This window comes from Gigantopelta aegis, chromosome 1, assembly GCF_016097555.1.
Source record: "Gigantopelta aegis isolate Gae_Host chromosome 1, Gae_host_genome, whole genome shotgun sequence".
Taxonomy (NCBI): Eukaryota; Metazoa; Mollusca; class Gastropoda; order Neomphalida; family Peltospiridae; genus Gigantopelta; species Gigantopelta aegis.
In genome coordinates this window covers 19,260,814-19,280,032 of record NC_054699.1, presented here as the reverse complement: position 1 = coordinate 19,280,032, position 19,219 = coordinate 19,260,814, and the positions used below count along the sequence as shown (strand labels likewise).

General features: G+C 40.1%; 1 protein-coding gene across 1 annotated transcript in view; it reads right to left on the bottom strand.

The window, feature by feature from the left end:
• The window catches only part of LOC121371608 (muscleblind-like protein 1), a 334,396-nt gene that overhangs the window by 226,524 nt on the left and 88,653 nt on the right, over positions 1-19,219 (bottom strand). The window contains exon 3 of the mRNA XM_041497644.1: positions 13,195-13,236. The gene's annotated coding sequence lies outside the window, so the exon portion shown is untranslated. The remainder of the gene's footprint in view (positions 1-13,194; positions 13,237-19,219) is intronic.

Below are 19,219 nucleotides of genomic sequence, written 5' to 3'. Positions count from 1 at the left end.
AGCACATTGATGTATTAATCATCAGCTATTGGATGCCAAACAATGTGCTGAGTGCATCGTTAAATAAAACATTTCCTTCCTTCCTCTATAAAGTTTTGCTATGGCTAAGTTATACAATCTCCACATGTATGTTTATACGTGTGACTAAGAAATTACAGTAATATACTGCCACTATACACTTATAGTAACCCAATAGCCGACGTGTGTTTTGTGCTAGGATGTTTCTAACATTTATTTATTCATTCTCTTAGTAACCATGCAACTACAAAGTGGCGCATCGTGCAGCTCAGTTGAAGACCATTGAAGAAGTTTGTTTTGTTTAACGACACCACTAGAGCACACTGCTGTATTAATCATCAGCTACTGGATGCCAAACATTTGGTAATTCTGACTCGTAGTCATTGGAGGAAACCCTATACATTTTTCCTAATGCAGCAAGGGATCTTTTATATGCACCATCTCACGGACAGGGTAGCACATACCACAGTCTTTGATATACCAGTCTTGGTGCACTGGCTGGAACGAGAAATGGCCCAATGGGCCCACAGATGGGGATTAATCCCAAACTGACTGGGCATCAAGTAAGCACTTTACCATTGGGCTACGTTCTGCCCTAGAAGTCCTAGGACTGATCACCGTTGATGGACTCACATTTTCTCTCATCCCAACCATGCACTGTCCATTGACTCACTAGTACATCAAAAACTGTGGTATATACTGTCTTGTCTATAGGAAAGTGCATATATAAATTATCCCTTGCTGGTGTTCACCAGGAGTGGTACTGGGCTTAATTCCCCTGTCATTTTTAACCGAACAATCAAAATAAAATGATAAGTCGGCCATCTTGAAAATAACCTGAAGTAGGTCTCGTTAAATGTGCTTTAATTTATATCAATATTGAGTAATTATCTCAATTTAAACATGTGTTTTAAGTTTCATGCTGATAGGAAGACGTGAACACTTTTTTTTTATATATATACTCTTCAAAAAAAGTAGGGGAACTCTAATAAGAATTTACAATTGCCAAAATTGTAATGTATATTAGCTGTGGGGAATGGTTATATGATAATAGTGAATTAATTGGGCAAACATTACAATCGGTAGTTCAGTATTACAGTAGGTTTTATGACCACCAAAGATCTTGAAGGACGATTGGGGTCAGAAGTGAAATTTGAAAACTGACATTTTTTTTATCAGTAAATCGCAAATTCAAACAATAAAAATGACTAAAAACAAAACAATAACAACTGTATGATCAACAGAATGAAAAAGGTTGACAGAAATAATGTTTCTCAGTGATTAATCAACCTTCCTGGAAATTGTCAAAATCGAGAATGACACCCCATGCACGTGCATGGGGCAAGTGCGTGATGCACGTGCAAACTATGGAATGTGTTTCGGTGTGTTGATAAACAGACCTGAACGTTCTTTACTAGGATGTCTGTGGTCAAAATGTATGTTCGGTCTAATAGCTAGTTGATATTAACATTAATATTTCAGGTTCCCCTACTTTTTTTTAGAAGAGTATACATATTCTGCACCAATCTGCCCAACTAATAAACCATGCAGAGATTAGACACCTAATATCTATAGTTTAAAAAAATGTCCAAGGTGTGAATAAACAAACACTGCTTTGTCTTCCTATCTGTAAGGGACACCTGTTTAACGAGACATAAAACGCTATCTGCGATTCTAGATAGAAGAAAAAGAAACACCTCCCACTCCAGTCATGACAGCATTTATTAGAAACAGACCGTTTTCACTTTTCTTCTCTCTACCGTGAAAGTGGGCAGAAAATTGAGTGGAGACATTAGCAACACGTGCGTTGATCAAACTCCACTTGAAAGAAATGTGGACTTGCCTTCCTGCTTCAAGGGGCAAGACATAGCTCAGTGGTAAAGCTCTCACCTGATGCGCTGTCAGTCTGGGATCGATCCCCGTAGGTGGGTCCATTAGGCTATTTCTTAACTGTTCCAGCCAGTGTACCACGACTGGTATATCAATGATTGTGGTATGTGCTATTCTGTTACATGTAAAATGATCCCTTGCTACTAATGGCAAAATATAGCAGATTTTCTCTATTGAAGAATTACCAAATGTTTGACATCCAGTAGCTGATGATTAATTAATCAATGTGCTCTAGTGGTGTTGTTAAGCTTCAAATACAGTGAATCCTGGCTCAGTTATGAGACAGTTAAAAGTTAAAGTTTGTTTTGTTTAACAACACCACCAGAGCACATCGATTAATAAATCATCGGCTATTGCATGTCAAACATTTGGTAATTCTGACACGTAGTCATCAGAGGAAACCCGCTACATTTTCCTAATGCAGCAAGGAATCTTTTATATGCACTTTCCCACAGACAGGAAAGCACATACCACGGCCTTTGACCAGTTGTAGTGCACTGGTTGGAAGAAGACAATGAATCCAATGAGGTGATTTGATCCTGCGATGCAAGCACCTCCGGTGAGCACTCGATCAACCGACTGAGCTAAATCCCGCCCATTATGAGACAGATGCCAGGGAAGTACTTCAGTATGTGGTGCCGGAGACTGATTATCTCAATGAGATAATGCAAACGAGAGGAAACCATCTCTTTAAAGACAACTTGGTACATTTTGAGGTACCATTATCCGATGTCTAACATATGGTAATTTCGACACTTGAGTCTCGAATTAGAGAGGAAACCTGCTGCTGTCTTTTACACCTACTTTCCACTGACAGACAGAAAAGGAATATAGTTAACAACATCTCTGTATATTTTTTCCAGCCAGTGCTCCACAAGTGGTGTATGTAACAACCCAAACAAAAATTGCAAGCTTAATAAATAGCTGGTAACAACCTTGCGGCAAGGTAGTAACTACCGCGCTTCGAGCTAGTATTTGGAACCTTTTTACAACCTTGCCGCAAGCTTGCGACGAGCTTCTTGCAAGCTTGCCGCAAGCTTGTTGCATGCTTGCGACAAGCTTCCTGCAAGCTTATTCAGTTTAAGCTAGTATTTGGAACCTTTTTACAACCTTGCCGCAAGCTTGCGATGAGCTTCCCGCAAGCTTGTTCAGTTTAAGCTAGTATTTGGAACCTTTTTACAACCTTGCTGCAAGCTTGCTACGAGCTTCCCGCATGCTTACGACGAGCTTCCCGCAAGCTTGCGACGAGCTACCCGCACGCTTGCGACGAGCTTCCTGCAAGCTTGCAACAAGTTTCCTGCAAGCTTGCGATGATCTACCTACAAGCTTGCATCAGTGGAAGCCATCTTGCATCTTGTATAATTCTTTAAAAAAACAACAATGGTTTTAAAGTGAAAAACATGAACAGTTAAAACAAAAAAAATAGGTGCTACATGTTGTCAGATACTTAGGCTACAAAATTAGTTTACCTGTCTGATAGACATGTTCCATTTATGTGGGATAGTCTTGACTAAACTAATATGCTAAAAAGCTCCTGGTCCTATATTCTTCTTCTTCTTCTTGTTTTAGGTTATATTCCTCCACTATCTGGAGATCCACACTGTGGTGTAGTCATTTGTTTGTTTCTTCTTGTTTTCTTTTTTCTCCTGTTCCACCAAGCAGGATTCCACCAAACTTGGTCCAAATAATCCTCTTATAGACCTGACCAAGTGTTGTTATTTTTCAGGCCAATAAAAATTCCAAGATGGCCGCCCTGGCCTCTGAATAACTGAGACATTTTAAACTTTTACTCAAGTTCCACCATGCAAATTTAAACCATATGTATTCCTAATGATCCTCTCATGGCCCTAGCCTGACCAAGTTTGTTATTTTTCGGGCAGATTTAAAATCAAGATCGCTGCCCTGGCCTCTGATTGACAGACATTTTTTTGCTTCTTTTCAAGGTCCACCAGGCAGGTTTCAATCAAACTTAGTCCAAATGATTCTCTCATGACTTACTAAGTGTTGTTATTTTTGTGGCTGATTCAAAATCCAAGATGGCCACCCTGGCCTCTGATTGGCTCAGACATTTTCAACATCTTCTCAAATTCCACCAGGCTAATTTCAACCAAACATGGCCCATGTCATCCTTTCATGGCCATGCATGCATATGTTATTATTTTTGGGGCCAATTGAAAATCCAATTATTACAAGATGATTCTGTTTTAACCATATTGTATTATAATTCGTATGTATTAATATTAATTTTGTTTTAATTATTATTGTAAATACTATCTAAATCTGTAACATGTATGTTTGGTTGTTTATCCACTGTTCCCACTGAATTTGATAAATCATATGAGAAGTTATGAATTAAAAAAAAATAACCATGAAAATGATTGTAGACATGCTTTCACAGTTGAAGATATACATGCAGCAAGCTTACAAAAATGAAAACATGCTTGCGGGAAGCTTGCACAGTTGAAGATATGCATGCAGCAAGCTTGCAAAATGAAAACATGTTTGCGGGAAGCTTGCACAGTTGAAGATATGCTTGCAGCAAGCTAGCAAAAATGAAAACATGCTTGCGGGAAGCTTGCACAGTTGAAGATATGCATGCAGCAAGCTTGCAAAATGAAAACATGTTTGCGGGAAGCTTGCAGTTGAAGATATGCATGCAGCAAGCTAGCAAAAATGAAAACATGCTTGCGGGAAGCTTGCACAGTTGAAGATATGCATGCAGCAAGCTTGCGCATGCTTTCACAAATGAAAACATGCATGCGGCAAGCTTGCAGAAATACTGACTACCTTACGCGAGCTAAATGTTAGCTTGCAAATAGCTTGCATTGCTTGTACTACCTTGTAACAACCTTGTAACTACCTTGCAACAACCTAGCTGCAAGCATGCATTTTTGTTTGGGAAAGTATGTACTATTCTGTCTGTGGGAAGGAAGGAAATGTTTAATTTAATGATGCACTCAACACATGAGCTACTCTTTTTGATTAGCTGCAAGGGATCTTTTATATGCACTACCCCAAAGACAGGATAGTACATACCACAACCTTTGTTACACCAGTTGTGGCCTTTGATATACCAGTCATGGTGTACTGACTGGAACGAGAAATAGCCCAATGGGTCCACCGATGGGGATCGATCCTAGACCGACCGCACCTCAAGCAAATGCTTTACCACTGGGCTACGTCCCGCTTCTCTGTCTGTGGGATGCTGTATATAAAGGATCCCTTGCTGCAAATTGGAAAGAGTAGCCCATTGGGTGGCGGCAGTGGGCTTCTTCTCTCTGTAACCGTGTTGTCCTTAACCATATGTCCAGTGCCATATAATTGTAATTAAAATGTGTTGAATGCATTAATTGTTAAACTTCGTTCCAGCCAGTGCACCACGACTGGTATATCAAAGGCCGTGGTATGTGCCATCCCGTCTGTTAATCGGAAGAGTAGCCCATGTAGTGGCGACAGCAGGTTTCCTCTCAAAATCTGTGTGGTCCTTAACCATATAACCGTCAATAAAATGTGTTGAGTGCGTCGTTAAATAAAACATTTCTTTCTTTTTTTCTTTCCTTCCTTTGTACATTTTAAACTATGGTATTTGGTGTCTAACATATGGCTATTTTGACACTTAGTCCACAGGGAGAGCTAGAGGTTGACAAGGATCTTTTACATGCACTTCCCACAGACAGGATGATTAATAAGCCAATGTGCTCTATAGTGCATGGATGGGGGGGGATGGGGGGGATGGGGCGGAGCAGGGCGGACATAGCCCAGTGGTTAAGTGCCCGCTCAATGCACGGCCAGTCTGGGATCGATACCCCGTTGGTGGGCCCATTGGGCCATTTCTCGTTCCAGCCAGTGCCCCATGACTAATATATCAAAGGTCATGGTATGTGCTGTCCTATCTGTGGGATGGTGCATATAAAAGAACCCTTGCTGCTACAAAAAGAGTAGCCCATGAAGTAAGTGGCGACAGCGGGTTTTCCTCTCTCAATATCTGTGGTCCTTAACCATAATGTCTGATGCCATATAACTGTAAATAAAATGTGTTGTGTGTGTCATTAAATAAAATATTTACTTCCTTCTATAGTGCATGGTGTCATTAAAAAAAACCTAAATAAATCTTTTAACTTTTACATAACAAGAAACCAATCCAATAATAAATTCAATTCATTCATTTGTAGTTATATTTCCGTGCTTATATCCAATTAAGGTTCAAGCACACTGTCCTGGGCACACACCTCAGCTATCAGGACTGTCTGTCCAGGACAGGGTTAGAGGTTAGTGGTTAATGGTTAGTGACCCTACAGATGTATAACAAAAAGTGTAGTGTCTCAAAATAAAGAGGGGTGGCAGTGGTACCTCTGCTGTGGCTGCCCTTCTGTATTGGTCAAATGTAAGTCGGTCATAGTCATAGAGAGGAAACCCGCCACATTTTTCCATTAGTAGCAACAGATCTTTTATATGCAACATCCCACAGACAGGATAGCACGCACCACAGCCTTTGATATACCAGTCGTGGTGCACTGGCTGGAACGAGGTTTAACAATTAATCCACTCAACACATTTTAATTACAATTCTATAGCAGTGGCTCACTGAGTCGTTAAACTTGCTCTGAGTGGGAGCCGATACCAGGAGATGAACCCAGAACCTATATACCAGCCTTATGTCCATTCCATGGCTTGACCACTACACCAGCGAGGTCAGTTGGACATATATCTCCATCTGGGTAGCCACTGTGGTGTTTATGGTGAGATACCAGGAGATGAACCTAGAACCTATATACCAGCCGTATGTCCATCCCATGGCTTGACCACTACACCAGCGAGGTCAGTTAGACATATATCTCCATCTGAGTAGCCACTGTGGTGTTTATGGTGGGATACCAGATGAACCCAGAACCTATATACCAGCGGTATGTCCATCCCATGGCTTGACCACTACACCAGCAAGGTCAGTTGGACATATATCCCCATCTGGGTAGCCACTGTAGTGTTTATGGTGGGATACCAGATGAACCCAGAACCTATATACCAGCCGTATGTCCATCCCATGGCTTGACCACTACACCAGCAAGGTCAGTTGGACATATATCCCCATCTGGGTAGCCACTGTGGTGTTTATGGTGGGATGCAGCCTAATTGTAGAGAGCCCATCTGAGGTGTGATAGGCTACAGGTTCAACTCCTGTCAGCCAAACTTTTATGTTATTGGTAGTTTAACCATTATCCATCTTTTAATAGAGGTAGGTTGAAACTGGGCTGCTCTACCAATAAGGAAGAGAATGGATTATTTTATGATGCACTCAACACATTTTATTTACGGTTATATGGCGTCAAACATATGGTTACAGACCACACAGATATTGAGAAAGGAAACCTGCTTTCGCCGATTCATGGGCTACTCTTTTCGATTAGCAGCAAGGGATCTTTTATATGCACTATCCCATAGACAGGATAGTCGTGGTGTACTGGCTGGAATGAGAAATAGCCCAATGGACCCACCGACAGGGATCGATCCCAGACCGCCCGCGCAGCAAGCGAGTGCTGTACCACTGAGCTATGTCCTGCCCCTGATACAGTCTAACATTCACGGCACAATCATCAGTGTTCCTGAAGCGCCAGTCGTGGTGTACTGGCTGGAGCGAGAAATAGCCCACTGGACCCACCGACGGGGATCGATCCCAGATAGACCACGCAGCAAGCGAGTGCTGTACCACTGAGCTATGTCCTGCCCCTGATACAGTCTAACATTCACGGCACAATCATCAGTGTTCCTGAAGCGCCAGTCGTGGTGTACTGGCTGGAGCGAGAAGTAGCCCACTAGGCCCACCGACGGGGATCGATCCCAGACCGCCCGCGCAGCAAGCGAGCGCTGTACCACTGAGCTATGTCCTGCCCCTGATACAGTCTAACATTCACGGCACAATCATCAGTGTTCCTGAAGCGCCAGTCGTGGTGTACTGGCTGGAGCGAGAAGTAGCCCACTAGACCCACCGATGGGGATCGATCCCAGACCGCCCGCGCAGCAAGCGAGCGCTGTACCACTGAGCTATGTCCTGCCCCTGATACAGTCTAACATTCACGGCACAATCATCAGTGTTCCTGAAGCGCCAATCGTGGTGTACTGGCTGGAGCGAGAAGTAGCCCACTGGGCCCACCGACGGGGATCGATCTCAAACTGACCATATATCAAGCGAGCGCTATACCACTGGGCTACTTCCCACCCCCTGGTCTACCAATACTTACAAGGAACAAACAACGTACAAACGATCCATTTACAATTGTGAAAGCAGTCAGTTTGATTCCTCTTGCTCCAGACAAATTGTGCCACAAGCATGTGCTATCTTACTGCGTAGCCAGTGGTTAACGATGTAATGGGGTGTCATAAGGAAGACGTCCAGCTGATGCTTTATCCGTCTAACCCAGAAATGAGGTACAAATTTGATTGATTTCATACTCCCAAGCTGGTCTGGCTTTACGATGCTGCTATGTAACTAAATCAACTGTTAAACTGCATGCTAATCTTGCCTGGACTATATTATGCAAAATCTTGCTTCTCTATAATGCAAAACAAACGCTCGACTTATAGGTTGAATGAACTCATCCGATTTCACATAAAATTGTTGTCAACTGCCTTGATATAAGATAAACATTTGGTTGCCATTTAACACCTCCCCCCCCCACCCCCCCACACACCTAAAAAAACAAACATGATAAACCAGCCTCAGACTTAAAGCTGGTAGGTACTGGGTTCGCATCCAGGTACCGGCTCCCACCCAGAGGGAGTTTTAACAACTCAATGGGTAGGTGTAAGATCACTGCACCGACTTCTCTCTCACTATACCAACCACAAACTAACCCACTGCCCTGGAGAGACAGCCCATTTAGCTGAGAATAATTGGATATAATGAATGAATGAATAAATGAATAAATGAATGAATGAATGAATGAATGAATGAATGAATGTTTAACGACACCCCAGCACAAAAATACATATCAGCTATTGGGTGTCACAGAAGGTAAGTATATGAAATATTATATGAAAAGAAATAGTAAGGAGAAAGGATACATAGAGGTTATTTCATGTTTTTTGTCAAATATGATTTATATCTCATCTTGTGAAGTTTGCAATCATATCTCACGAGTCGCGCTTGTGCAACAAATGTGATATGATTGCAAACTTCACGAGATGCGATATAAATCATATCTGACAAAAAAGAAGAAATTTTTAATTTATAATATAATATGTGGCAATTTACCTTTATTTTTAAAAAGTCATCATCAAAATAGTTCCGGCTTTCTTACAGTGAAGATAACACTTTCTACAGTGACAATAGCACATTTTAGAGTGAAATAGTGAAATTTTCACTCCAAAAGGTGTTATCGTCACTGAGTGACTGATAACACTTTTATTTCACCGATATTTTAAGATATTTCACTAAATGTTATATAATAAATGATATAACTAAACAGGTCAGAAGTGTCCATCGCTCAGAGTATTGTTGTGGTCATCATTGTTTGAAAAACAGTTTTGGGGTGTATATATATATATATATATATATATATATATATATATAGTGCTACAATCCAGACTTCTGAAAACAACCAATGGATTTTGATCGATTAAAGTTGCAGATCCTAGTTTCAGCCCGTGAAAATGGACACCAAGTTTGGTTAATCTACAAACCTGTAACACATTTGGATAAAGTTGTAATAGAGAGAAACAAGAACAAGGCTAGCTCTGGGTCAGCAGAAAATGTCACCAAATTATCTATTAAAAATTCAAATACAGCAAAAACCCAGATATTTTGTATCAAAATATAAATTATTACATAAAATTATTTCACCAAATTAAAATAAAATTTGCCAGTTGTTTTTTAAATTCGTAATTGCCGAATTTGGCGAATGCCAGAGCTAGCCCAGAAGAATCTGTGACCCATTGAAACAGGGACATACCCTGTTAAAATAAGATTAGAGCTTGTTTCCATAACAGTAACTTCTCAGATAAACCTGCTCTTTTAGAATTATGAAAAATCGACTAATTGTGAAAAATAAGTGTATAGTGATTAAAAATTAGGTCTGTCACTTTAAAGGGGAGGACATAGCCCAATGGTAAAGCATTCGCTTCATGTGCGGTCGGTCTAGGATTGATCCCCGTCAGTGGTCCCATTTGGCTATTTCTTGTTCCAGCCAGTGCTCCACAATTGGTGTAACAAAGGCCGTGGTATGTGCTATCCTGTCTATGGGATGGTGCATATAAAAGATCCCTTGCTGCTAATCGAAAAGAGTAGCCCATGCAGTGGCGACAACGGGTTTCCTATCTCAATATCTGTGTGGTCCTTAACCATATGTCTGATGCCATATAACCGTAAATACAATGTGTTGAGTGCATCATTAAATAAAACATTTCTTTCTTTCTTTCATAGATAAACATACTTTTTTAGAAATATGAAAAATTTATTTTGTGTTACTACAATCACCAGGATGAGCAGAAACATTTCAGATGTTGGGACATGGATAATCTAAACAACAAAATGTAAGTAATGTCTGAAAATAAAAAATCTACTAATTGTAAAAAAAACCCTGTGTATAGCAGGGGTGGGAATTGGTGAACTGCACAAAAAAGGAAATCTAGAGGGGTCCGGGGTGGTGAACTGTAAAAAAGAGGAATCTAGAGGGGTCCGGGGTGGTGAACTGTAAACAAGAGGAAATCTAGAGGGGTCCAGGGTGGTGAACTGTAAAAAAGAGGAAATCTAGAGGGGTCTGGGGGCTAGGACAATTAAAATGCGAGGAAACGCAATGTTCCATGAGAGGAAAACCGCAGATCTGAGGAGAATTCCCACCCTTGGTATAGTGTTTAAAACCGAGGGTCTGTCACTTTAAAATCCACTGTAAGCACTAACATGTACTTTATGTTACATTTACAATCTGGCAAATTCATTCATTCACTTCAAGATACAATACATTAATTCCTATATCTATTTAATGATCCAACATATCCCAACGGAACATCATGACATCGTGACCTGTTGCCCCACCAAAAGCACAGAGCTGGCTAAAAAAAAATAACAATAATCTTGTCAAGCACAAGTTTCTAACAATATGACAGTTTGAGTTGATATCCCATACTTTAATAGGAAAAGCCTGAGGGACGGTGCTAAAATGAAGCCAATTTCTCAATTTCAATACCTTACTAATTTGTTTTTTTCATAATTGAATCACTTACCATGAGACCGAACCGAACTCACTGCAAGTATCTTCTCTGGAAGTGATGTTAAAAAAAATAAGTTGAAAATATTGATTCCTCCCACAGACTATGGTATCTCATGCAGTAGGTTCGTTTAATGACACTGCATGATTCAATAATTGGCTTTACAGACCTTCTATCGATGCAACCTTAGGCGTCGGAAGATGCTGGTAAATTGAGGGGTGGGGGGAGGGGGTGCAAACTGGAGGGGCCAGATATTAAATGTAAGGTCTCATATATACAGTGAAACCTGTCTAAACCGGACCCTGAAGAAATTGGAATCCTGTCAAAACGGGCCAAGTTTCAGGGTCCCGAATTTTCTAAATTCTAAAACGAGATCCTGTCTAAATTGGATAAAAATTAGGTCCCCAGTGTGATCTATACCACAAGTTAGAATGTTTGTAATTAACTCTGTTATATTAAAACAGTCTATAACTATATGGAGAATTGTTATGTGAGCTACATTCATGTCTGCTCTTGGAGTAAAAATGAAAACTAAATATTCATTCAAATCCATATTTCGATTGCCTTTCAACTGGTGAGGGGGCCAAAGCATACTCCGGCCCCTCCAGCTCCAGGCCAGTACCCCCTACCCCACCCACGCTGCCCCTACTCCCATGCCTGTAACTCTGTTTCAGGAAGACCACAATGACATGGTTACACATGGGCTGATGCAGTAATTTGCCTTTTAACTCCTTAAAACAGGGTGTTCATTATCTTTAAAAGTAAGAGGGTTGTTCTTAAAGTAGGTGGCTATAAATCTAGTGAACACAACGAGGTGTACAATTCTGAACATAAAAAGTAGGTGGCTATATCTATTGAACATAGAGAGGTGTACAATTCTAACCATGGAAAGTAGGTGGCTATATCTACTGGGCAGAGTGAGGTGTACAATTCTAACCATGGAAAGTAGGTGGCTATATCTACTGAACACAGCGAGGTGTACAATTCTAACCATGAAACGTAGGTGGCTGTATCTACTGAACACAGCGAGGTGTACAATTCTAACCATGAAACGTAGGTGGCTGTATCTACTGAACACAGCGAGGTGTACAATTCTAACCATGAAAAGTAGGTGGCTGTATCTACTGAACACAGCGAGGTGTACAATTCTAACCGTGGAAAGTAGGTGGCTATATCTACTGGGCACAGCGAGGTGTACAATTCTAACCGTGAAAAGTAGGTGGCTATATCTACTGAACACAGCGAGGTGTACAATTCTAAACATAGAAAGTAGGTGGCTATATCTACTGGGCACAGCGAGGTGTACAATTCTAACCATGAAACGTAGGTGGCTGTATCTACTGAACACAGCGAGGTGTACAATTCTAACCATTAAACGTAGGTGGCTGTATCTACTGAACACAGCGAGGTGTACAATTCTAACCATGAAACGTAGGTGGCTGTATCTACTGAACACAGCGAGGTGTACAATTCTAACCATGAAATGTAGGTGGCTGTATCTACTGAACACAGCGAGGTGTACAATTCTAACCATGAAACGTAGGTGGCTGTATCTACTGAACACAGCGAGGTGTACAATTCTAACCCTGAAAAGTAGGTGGCTGTATCTACTGAACACAGCGAGGTGTACAATTCTAACCGTGGAAAGTAGGTGGCTATATCTACTGGGCACAGTGAGGTGTACAATTCTAACCATGAAAAGTAGGTGGCTCTATCTGCTGGGCAGAGCGAGGTGTACAATTCTAACCGTGAAAAGTAGGTGGCTCTATCTGCTGGGCAGAGCGAGGTGTACAATTCTAACCATGAAAAGTAGGTAGCTATATCTACTGAACACAGTGAGGTGTACAATTCTAACCATGAAAAGTAGGTGGCTCTATCTGCTGGGCAGAGCGAGGTGTACAATTCTAACCATGAAAAGTAGGTGGCTGTATCTACTGAACACAGTGAGGTGTACAATTCTAACTATGAAAAGTAGGTGGCTATATCTACTGAACAGTGTTCTTAAAATTATTTTTAAAGATTAAATACCCATACTTAAAAATTGGCATAAGATGTCTTAGGTGTTAAAGGGTTAAACAAACCTACCTGTCTGAAATGCTTCACAGCTTTACACACACATCAACCAAACTGAAAAAACAACACAAAAACAACAACATATAACCGTAATTAAAATGTGTTGAGTGCGTCGTTAAATAAAAAAAAATTCTTTCTTTCTTTCATTCTATTGCTACAAAAACACACACGGATCATGAACATGAAACGGCCTGAATCTCTTTTCTGCAATAATAAACTTTCCACGCTAATAACCCAAGGTGTCAACGGAGGGACCATAAGTATTTTCAGAGCATGTAATTGGAACATATCTAGCATTCAGCAGCACTTCCCTAGACATCTACTAGCAAATATTTATAGACCTGAAAGTCATAAATTTTGGTCCAAGTGGAAGCGCCAGGACCATCTGAGGTCACGGGAGATGCCACGAGACATCTTCAGTATGGAGATCTGTAGATAGAAGCCCGTCACAAATTGCGCTGGTCTCCCCAGAGGACGGCTAATGTTAGTAGCGCGAGGTCAAGATGGACAAGTGTTTCATGACCAAGCCATCAATTGGAAACGATGGTGTGAAAGAATGCTTGTTTGACAATATTTCCAGCAGTTGTTAATTTGCTGAATGTTTAGAAATATAGTTGGGCTGGGTTTTTTACATTTGGTGTAAAGTGGGACATAAGATAAAAAAACAGTTTGTTTTGTTTAATGACACCACTAGAGCACATTGATTTATTTATCATCTGCTATTGGATGTCAAACATTTGGTAATTTTTACATAGTGTAAAAGAATGCTTACTTGACAATATTTCCAGCAGTTGTTAATTTGTTGAGTGTCTAGCATATGGTTGGGTTTGTGGGTTTTTGGGCTTTTTTTATATTTGGTGTAAAGTGGGACAAAAGATAAAAAGTTGAAGTTTGTTTTGTTTAATGACACCACTAGAGCACATTGATTTATTTATCATCTACTATTGGATGTCAAACATTTGGTAATTTTGACATAGTGTAAAAGAATGCTTACTTGACAATATTTCCAGCAGTTGTTAATTTGTTGAGTGTCTAGCATATGGTTGGGTTTGTGTTTTTTATATTTGGTGTAAAGTGGGACAAAAAATAAAAAGTTGAAGTTTGTTTTGTTTAATGACACCACTAGAGCACATTGATTTATTTATCATCTACTATTGGATATCAAACATTTGGTAATTTTGACATAGTATAAAAGAATGCTTACTTCACAAAATTTCCAGCAGTTGTTAATTTGTTGAGTGTCTAGCATATGGTTGGGGGTTTATTTGGTGTAAAGTGGTATAAAAGATAAAAAGTTGAGGTTTGTTTTGTTTAATGACACTGCTAGAGCACATTGATTTATGCATCATCTGCTACTGGATGTCAAACATTTGGTAATTTTGACATAGTCTTATTTAGAGAGGAAACCTGTTACATTTTTCCATTTGTAGCAATTAGGGATCTTTTATATGCATCATCCTAGACAGGATAGCACATACCACTGCTTTTGATATACCAGTCGTGGTGTACTGGCTGGAACAATCCCAGACTGTCCATGTGCAGCAGACGAGTGCTTTATCACTGGGCTATGTCTTGCCCCTTCGGGGCAGAAGAAACCACATAGCCTAACTGTTCTAGCGGTGTTGTTAAACAAAACAAACTTTAAAACTTTTATTGATGATTAGTAGCATAGGAATGTTCTTAAGCATGTGTGATTTTGAGGAGAGTCCGGGAGCCTGAGGCTCGCAAAAATCATATAGGACTCTCTAGCTTGGCACGCATTGAGCCCACATGGCTCGTAAAAATGATTTGTACAAATTACATTGATTCTTCGAAATGACACACTCAACATATATGTCAAAATCCTGGGAAACCAGTCTTGAATAGTGATCTTTTCCATGGAAAAAACATTTAGTGTATCTTTGTTCTCTGCATGGCAGGGCTAGCTGGGTTGGTTGCGGGCTCTAAAGATTTGCAAACAGGGAGTCCTTATGACACTTGAATTTTTTAAACCAAAATCGCATACTATACAATAACACATATATATCACAGTCAAGAGAGAACTCACTTAAACTTCTAGCACATAAGCTATTCCAACCAAACAGCAGCAAGTGATATTTTTCAAATGTATTTCCCCAGACAGGACATTACACACCATGGTCTTTGATATACCAGTTGTAGCACTGGTTGGGATGATGGGGGGGGGGGGACCATTACGGATCACCAAGCTAGGTGATCAGTCCTATACAATCTATTGCACCGTATGCAAGGACTACCAAATTATGCCCACCCACCCGAAAAACCAATATTCAATTAAGATTCAAGCATGCTGTCCTGGGCACGCAAACCTCATCTATCTGGGCTGTCTGTCCAGGACAGAGGGTTAGTGGTTATAGCTGTTAGTAGTCAGTGAGAGAGAAGTTAGTCTGGTGGCCTTACTCCTTCACACTGAACCACTAAAAATTCACTCTTAAGAGTGAGGAGGCACCAAGATTTGAACCCATTACCTCCCAGCCTACATCACCAAGGTTGCACACAAAAATCAATACACCGGTCCATACAAAAACCCGAGTCTCTCCAGACAACACCCACCACCGGCCAGTGTCGGCGTTGTATGTTATCTTGATGGCCAATTGTTTCAAGACCTAGACAATGTTGTCATGAGGTCAGCCACATGATAAAACAGATCAATATGTTTGACCAGACACAGAACAAGATACTCTCCAACCTGGACAAACGTGGCCGCAAGAAAAGATCATTTCTGATGAGATAAGATGGCAAAGTGGTGCAAAAAACACTTTAAATTGACCAAACCATTTTACCATTGTATATTCCCTATGGCTTTGGGAAACTGTCTGCTGCTAAATTGAGCAAACAAATCAAACCTGTTTAAATCATCATAATCAGAATGGCTGTAAAAAGATGTAGGTTACTCATAGCAACAGTTACTGTTGAAAGAAAAGACCTAACAATAATAAATAAATAAAAGAGAGAGAAAAAAAAGGAAAACAAAAAGATATCATTAGACTTTTGGAATGCAGAGCCATTTTTTTCAACACAATAAATACTTTTAAAAATACATTATATCAACATTTAAAATTAAATTAAATCTAAATTTTTTTTAATTAAGCAAAGAAAAAATCTATATAATTCTTTAGGAGATAACCACATGGAGTTTTTAGATTTGCAGGTGTTATTATTTACTTGATCCCACATATGTCATTTTTGACCGAAGGCATTAGCCTGAGGTTAAAAATGAAACATTTGCGGGCATCAAAAAGACAGTAACATCTTCAAATCTAAAAACTCCATATGGTTATGTTCATTGTAAACTTAACTGTTTTTCTACGGAACTAACTGTATATTTAGTATTTCTTGAAAAAATACCTGGCTACAATCTAACTGTAGACCCTTGAACAGTCTACTTGGCCTGTTCCAATTGCTAATGACGTCACTTTCTAATGACGTCATTAGCTTTCTGGGTGTTAGTTTCATTTGATCACAGAAAAAGAATGTAATTAACCAGTCACAATACACACTCGCCATCAATTTACAATATTATGTACAGCTAAATACATTTTTATGGTACTTTACATCTTTAGAAATCCTGATGCACTTTTCAGCATTTCCAGACCAACCCATACACACTCATGCAGTTATTCTATCATGACCAGTCCAGATAGAAAGTAATCCCAAGCTCATGAATGTTTAAAGGGCATACTCATGAAAGGGGAACCCCAATAAAGTTTCAGTATTACCCCAGACACACACACTCACACATCGAAGCACACTTATACATGGAAGAATTCCTAACACACACACACACACATCTCAACACACACAAACACATCTCAACACACACACACACACACACAAACCACACACACACACATACAAACACATACCACACACACACATACACAAACACTCAACACACACACACACACACACTCAACACACAAATACCACACACACATACACACACACCATACACACATACAGAAAGAAAAAAAGAAATGTTTTATTTAACGATGCACTCAACACATTTTATTTACGGTTATATGGCATCAGACATATGGTTAAGGACCACAGATACTGAAGGAGGAAACCCGCTGTTGCCACTTCATGGACTACTCTTTTCAGTTAGCAGCAAGGGATCTTTTATATGCACCTTCCCATAGACAGGATAGCACATACCACGGCCTTTGATGTACCAGTCGTGGTGTACTGGCTGGAATGAGAAATAGCCCAATGGACCCACTGACAGGGATCGATCCCAGACTGACCGCGCAGCAAGCAAGTGCTGTACCACTGAGCTATGTGTCCTACCCCTGATACAGTCTAATATTCACGGCATAATCATCAGCGTTCCTGTATCACAGACATGAGTCTTGAGTCTCGAGTCGTGAGTCGCAGTCCTGCTGATCAGCTGCCTCTTTATAAATTATTCAACAACTGCACCAGTATTCCTCTGAAGAAAACTGATAATTTGTAATCCATCATACTTAGACGTTTGCCTGGAGACCAGATTACACAAGTTTTCACAGCACAATGATAAATCAAGTCAGAATATTTGATAGGGAAAAAAAAAAAAGCTGGTGAAACATATATATATATATATATATATCATTAAAAAAACCCAAAACAGAATACAAAGACAATGACAGATGTATTAATCAATTTTTCTGTATTGTGATACCAAGTGATTACTATGTCTGGTAGTCTCAACTTCATCCGTTCAATACCAAATGACCTCATAAAATGTGAGAGAGAAGAAAAAAAGATCACTTGCTTCACCTTGCTGGGTTTCTGCCAGAGGGTAAAATGGGTATGGCGCCATGCCCAAATTTTAAGTTAATATTTTGACAAAATTAATTACTCTTATCAGTACTGTATGATTTTCTTAACCCTTTGCCTAAACTTAACCCATTTACTTTCTATGAGAGCAGCCCCCCCCCCCCCCCCCCACCATACCGCCTATTTACTGTGGTTGCATTCAATTCCATAGTGCCAAATACCCAAAAATGTCTTCTTTCTGGCAGAAACACTGCCTTGTGAGACATGAATTATCAGTATGCTTATCTCACAGTTATGACCTCCATGAAGTGTAGACTAAGTGATCACTATGTTCATGTCACCTTCATGAAGTGTGGACTAAGTGATCACTATATTTTTGTCACCTTCATGAAGTGTGGACTACGTGATCACTATGTTTTTGTCACCTTCATGAAGTGTGGACTAAGTGATCACTATGTTCTTGTTACCTTCATAAAGTGTAGACTAAGTGATTACTGTTTTTGTCACCTTCATGAAGTGTGGACTAAGTGATCACTATGTTTTTGTCACCTTCATGAAGTGTAGACTAAGTGATCACTGTTCTTGTCACCTTCATGAAGTGTGGACTAAGTGATCACTATGTTCTTGTCACCTTCATGTAGTGTGGACTACGTGAAAGTCATGAAGTGATCACTGTGTCCTTGTCACCTTCATGAAGTGTGGACTAAGTGGAAGTCATGAAGTGAGCACTATGTTATTGTCACCTTCATGAAGTGTGGACTAAGTGAAAGTCATGAAGTGTGGACTAAGTGAAAGTCATGAAGTGTGGACTAAGTGAAAGTCATGAAGTGGGCACTATGTTCTTGTTACCTTCATGAAGTGTGGACTAAGTGATCACTATGTTCTTGTCACGTTTACGAAGTGTGGACTAAGTTATCACTATGTTCTACCCTCGTTCATGAAGTGTGGACTAAGTGATCAATATGTTCTTGTCACCTTCATGAAGTGTGGACTAAGTGAAAGTCATGAAGTGAGCACTATGTTCTTGTCACCTTCATGAAGTGAGGACTAAATGATCACTATGTTCTTGTCACCATCATGAAGTGTGGACTAAGTGATCACTATGTTCTTGTCACCTTCATGTAGTGTGGACTAAGTGAAAGTCATGAAGTGATCACTGTGTCCTTGACACCTTCATGAAGTGTGGAGTAAGTGAAAGTCGTGAAGTGGGCACTATGTTCTTGTCACCTTCATGAAGTATGGACTAAGTGAAAGTCATGAA